Source organism: Protopterus annectens, chromosome 4.part0 (assembly GCF_019279795.1).
Source record: "Protopterus annectens isolate FY-2018-M chromosome 4.part0, PAN1.0, whole genome shotgun sequence".
Taxonomy (NCBI): domain Eukaryota; kingdom Metazoa; phylum Chordata; order Ceratodontiformes; family Protopteridae; genus Protopterus; species Protopterus annectens.
This window is the reverse complement of record NC_056733.1, coordinates 1,615,623,322-1,615,629,024: the sequence shown is the minus strand read 5'-3', so window position 1 is coordinate 1,615,629,024 and position 5,703 is coordinate 1,615,623,322. Positions and strand designations below refer to the sequence as shown.

General features: G+C 42.1%; 1 protein-coding gene across 1 annotated transcript in view; it reads left to right on the top strand.

Annotated features, from left to right (window-relative positions):
- Positions 1–1,202, top strand: part of RBM22 (RNA binding motif protein 22) — a 770,819-nt gene extending 769,617 nt beyond the window's left edge. The window contains exon 11 of the mRNA XM_044069395.1: positions 1–1,202. This exon is cut by the window's left edge and continues 262 nt beyond it. The gene's annotated coding sequence lies outside the window, so the exon portion shown is untranslated.
- The last annotated feature ends 4,501 nt before the right edge of the window (positions 1,203–5,703 follow it).

Genomic DNA, 5,703 nt, shown 5'->3' with positions numbered 1-5,703 from the left:
AGCCTTGTTCACATCTAAGATTTGGGTGATGTAGCTCTTTTTCAGGTATTACCTGGCAAGTTCATCATTCTGTGCTGTAAGGTTTATTTTCACAGACAGTATGGTTGCATTTTATACTTGGCTGCATCCTCTGAGTCTGACTTAAATGCTGTTCTTTCCCATGGACAGCAAAGGAAGGTTTGCAGTAATTTTTAATGCTATATTACCAGCCAGTTTGAGAGTACCATTTGCTACCGAAGACGTCTATCTGCAGCAGTGTCCTGGAATATATTCTCTGTATGTGGGGATAGTTTTAACTGGTAACCTACTTAATTAGATGTATCTAATGCTAGGTAAATCATCAACTTTTTTAGTGAATTGGAAATGGCAAATGAAATTTTTTTTATAATGGCTTTCACACTTTACAGTTTATTAACAAATGTACATGGAAACCTAAATGAGCTTGTCTGTGTCTCATTACAATAAAACTGTTCCTATGCAGCAAGTACTGCTTGAGGTAAATGCAGTAGTGGTGTTCCTTGATTCCGTGGCTGCTGTATGTATGGCCAGTATATTCAAGACTGCTGTCTACCAAGCAAAATGCATTGCACGAATGTGTTCCACACTTGTTCAACACTTGTGACATATCCCTTTTAAGAATGCCCTACTGGCTTGTATATTGGAGTAGTCTGAGCTTCAGAGTAGAGTACAGTGTTACAGGCTGATTTTAGTGTAGCCAGACTGTGTACACTTTTTAGATTTTATTGTCATGTTTAAGGAAATGATTAAATAGCTGTTATTTGTTCATTATACCAAGTTTCACATTATGTTAAGAGTTCCTTAATCTCCTGCCTGTTTATTTCATTTAAATAAATATACACAGCTGTTAGTTTACGTCTGTATTCTGCCAGATTCTCTTTATGGCTGTAGAAATAGTAACTATTTCCATCTGGACTGCTTTTATTGTCTAAGTGTGTTCTTGGACAGTGGAAAGTTAAACTACTTAAAACAAATCAACTTTAGATCATGTTCTCATCAATTACAAGCCTATTTTATTTTCTCAGAAGTTGCTGCCTGTGGATTCTTTAGGAAGGTTTAAGAATTATACGCAAGCTTCTTCGGATTCTCCCATTTTTGGCAGAACTGTGTGTACATCTGTGAAATGCGAATGTCAGAACATTTTAAATGTATCCTCTGTTCTTAATACAGATTCCTTTAACTTCCCACATTGTCCTGTGCTTTGTTTCACCTTCATTGATTTTTTTTCTGTGCTGGAGCAGCACCAACCGTTTGGATTCATTTATAGTTGCATATCATTCAGGCTGAAATAGCAGGAATACTTTTAAGTTTGAAATTCTGAATTTAAGAATGTGGCTATGTGATAATACAGGGTTATGTGGTAAATTGACCCCATGTTGACAGAATTCTTTCATTTAAATAGTCAGAATGCTTTCTGTTTGACTTCTCTTCCTTTAATTTAATTTTGATAGTGTGCTTTTCTTTTCAGTTGAAAATGCCATGATGTGGCTATGAAAATTTTCTGCAGAGGATAGCGTTTGAGTTTTCTTCTTGTGACATCCACATTTGTAAAGCATTTGTCATTCTGGTGGTTGAATGATGAGGTGTTCATCCTGCTGACATGCCATAATGTCAGTCATTAGACTAACTGCAGGCCGAAACGTAAGCCTCTCGCAGAGATTGGATTTGATTCCTGATGTTCATAATTGAAAATATCTCTGACACCCTTCAGGTATTCTTGACCTCAGCAAATTGAGACAGGTCCTTTCACCAGAAGTATATTTGTCTGAGAAGTGCTGCCATAAGTACAAGCACTTCAGTACAGCCACAAAAAAAAAAAAAAATAGAAACAAAATCTTGAGGCCTACCTCAGTTCCCTCAGAATGGCAGCTAGCTTCAAAACTGTGAGGAGAGTGTACTGCCATATTTCCAGATTACTGCCTAACTGGTCTGACAAGGTAAGGGAGCTGGAAACCAGACATTGATCACATATCCTCATGCTAAGGCCACCCATGAGGATATATTGTACTTGTAGTACATTGCGAGTTTGCCCTCAGTTAGCTAAAGGTTAAGCCCACATCTGCCTTTGCTGTGGAAAGAGGGTTGCATCCCAGGACAGTTTTGGACTTACCCACGTTGGAGAGATTGGAACATTGCTGCACCAGACTTACTCACTACAGTACCTTGCACATGATTTTAATTTGTACATAGGGAAAGAGGAGCTTTCTTTCTAAGCCTCCCCTTGTATCATAAAGATTTGCATGCAAACTAAGGTAGACTCCTGTGGGTATTCGTGTACCATTATGAGTCCATGGTTTTAACCCATTTGCTAGATGTACATTTGTCCTCATGGGTGCATTAAACATACCATCAGGAAGCACAGCTGACGGCAGTGCTGGGTCCTGTTCAGACTTCTCAAGGTTAAGTGCATCTCTTGGCATATACTTTGTGGACTCTAATGCACCCCACCACTGTGCCTGCCTTTCATTTACTTGCAATTAACACACTTGATAAGCCCTCAGGCATCTCCTTTCTGAAGCCAGCAGTCATGGATGGTCTACCTTGTCCTCTGTCCTGGGAAACCATTGCTTGAGGGCCCAGAATTCCTTTTCACAAGGGCAATGGGACCTTCCTGTCTATAGCTTCCCACAGTTGATGAAGTCCTCCATAGGCTGGCCTCTTATACCTCTACCTTCACTTAACAACTTTGATCAGTACTCTTCAAGAAGGAAGAGGAGCCTTGGGTCATTTCTTCCATGAAGTCTGCCTTTAAGGATGCCTTCTTTGCAGAGTGCAGGTATCTGGGTTCTTTTATCTCTCCTCCTGAGAAGGTTGGTACCGTCTGTTGGCTCCTGCCAGAATAGAATGTCATCCAGGCCAAGTATTGTAGCATCCTAGGACAGACTCATTTGTGATCTCTTAAGTCCATTAGAGGCCACTAAGAAAATGGATCCATAAAGAATATTTTGCACGAACATTGGAATCACTTTTAAAAAAACACACATGCTGACACAGCACTTGTATATATAAGCACTACCCCCAAATTTGGTGATCAGATGTCCTTTTCATTCTTCCTTACTGATGAGTTACTGATCCGACTCGGCTGCATCTTCCAGACTTTGGATCCTAGTGTCGAGCTCTTGCCTCTTCCCATAATGCATCACTGTCTCTCTAACTCCTCAGATCTCATTTGCCTCCATCCTGGTCAGACGTGGGATTCTGGGTTTTGAGCTGTAAGAAGTTTATTTTTAAATTTTAGTCTAAATTTGTCTAGTTTCTTTGCTTTGTTAATTTCTTGATGCTTCTTTCCTCCCTCAGTGGTCATTTGCGGCTGGAAATACTTTTGTCCATCTTTTGTGCTAGGCCTTCTACTGTTGATAACCTCTTATACTTCTTCCTTCTAGGTGGTATGTCTCGGCTATACAGTTTCCACAGGGTATACAGATATTTGTCTTATATGTCTTTACATGTAGTTGCAGTTGGTCTCTCCTTCTCTGAGGACCTTGTTGTTATCTCCAACTCTTGTCCTAAGAAGACACATGCTGGGCTTGCCTGTTGTCTATTGGCTTGATTGCTTGGAAGGTTTTCTTTCCAGACCTGCCTTTCACTGTCCGATTCAGTTATGACTATCCAACTCCTGTTTTTTGGTCTGTTCCTCATTAGTTTTGCAGTTTCAGGTTTTTTGTTATGGCAATTGGTGTGGACTGAGCTTACTAAATAATGTCAAGCTTTTGACCCTATTACTAATAGAGGTGTACTTTTGGTCCTTTGGTTTGCATCTGATTCACTGTGGACTGTATGTTTTGTGGCTGTTAAAAATGAAGGGGCAAGGTCTGGAGACCTCTGTACTGCTTACATGTGGGACATTGAATTTAGTAACAGCAGCCCATGACTCTCCAAGTGATGACAGGTTTTAAGTTTCAGACTTTGTGCCTTTCAGACTGCGGATACACCCGCTAGAAATGGGACTGCATTGGTGTGTTAGAGTGGGGTGCAGGGCAGCACCGGAGAACTGTGTGTTTCTGAAAGGCAGGGAGTTTGACGATTGTAGCAGAAGTGAAAAGGGCTGCCATATGGCTGGCTTCTTTGACTCGCAGATACAGGATGCACCTTTAGATGTGTTGCAGACTACTGACAGCTTGTGTGGTCCTGGTTTGTTTGAATATGTTTCACTAATCCAGGATGTAGGTTGGTTCTGTTGATGACTAGCCCAGAGGACTAAAGAGCCGAGTTGTTGATGAGCTGCTTCATCTGCCAAGGTACAGAATACAAGTCCTTCGGGTTTGTACATTTTCAGGGCTCTTTTTTGGGTTCTTCGGGGCTCGTCCCCCCCATACCAGAAGAAGTATACAGTATAATTGATAGAGGAGCTTAGACCCAATCCTCAGAGCCAAAGTTCCTAGGGCGTCCATCAGATCCCAAGTCCTTGGATCCAACAGGTTCAGCCCCTATGATGGTTTCCACTCTTTCTGCCTATGGTCATCAGATTCTGTGCTTTCGGATCAGACTCTCTCTAATTGTGCCTATGGGACATAACATATTGATAACTCCCTTGGAATAGATCTTTTTGGCAAACTCCTTTGGATCCTTATTTCCCCCTGCTGTTGGTTCCAACCTATCCTACCATCCTTCCATCCTTCCTCCTTTTACTTACTTTGATCAAGATCCGATGGATGCTAGGTGCCCACAAAGACCTGGACAAGTCTTAGCTCCAGCTCCTTTGGATATGGAGCTTCTGGACTGGTGTGGTGTTCTTCAGATCCAAAGCGCACCTCGGATCCGATGGCTTAGCTACAGATTGCTCTGCACCCTGTCCCTTCCCATGGCTGTCCAGATTTTTGCAGAATGTTCCTCTCAAATGTGTGAATTTGAGCAGATTATTGGTCACTAAGTAGTGACATATATTTGATTTACCAGACTTTATATCTTTCAGAAACATACAGGCTAGAACAAATCCTGTTACTCTAGCAACTAAAGTTATGAGGTTGAGAGTTTTGGCAGCAAAAGCAAAAAAAAAAAAAAAAAGAAGAAAAGAAAGAAGGGGGGGGGGGGCATTTCTGTTCCTACCTTTTCCCCTTCAAATCAGATCTGCTCAAGTGTTCCCTTTGTCTGACCCTGAACCCATGTTTGCATGGTTGGTCATCCTTGGAGAGCTGGGCTGTCTCCAGATCCAGCGCTTTCGGATCCGGAACAGTATAGCAGTTGTGTGTTTCTTCGGTTCTGAGGTGCCCCCCCCCCCCAGATCTGACTGTGCCACTACGTTGTTGATATTGATTGTATGGAAGTGATTTGTGGAACGGATCCTGTCTTTCTGGCCAATCCATGGCTACAAGATAAATATATTATCCATGCAGACCAATGCTCTAGCCCCAAAAATAAACACAATACTGAGCTTCAACATACCCTTTGGGTTTTATCTCTACTCCCTTTCCTACTTGACCAGCAGGGTCTCTCAGGAGGTGAGACAGTGTGTTGGCATCTCGGAATCAGACCCACTTGGACTTTTCGCCTATTTCACACTGTTGACTCCGTGGATGCACCTGCTGAATCTGCTTGTCAGCTCTGGGATGCAGACATTTCTTGGAGGCTAGGTGTTGGAGCTTGTGCCCCAGAAGCAGAACCAGGGTTTCAGAAAACTTTCTCTGACAGAATTCATCAATGCTCCTAATGCGCTGTCCGACTGCTGAGCTATGGAGGCAGTCTGAG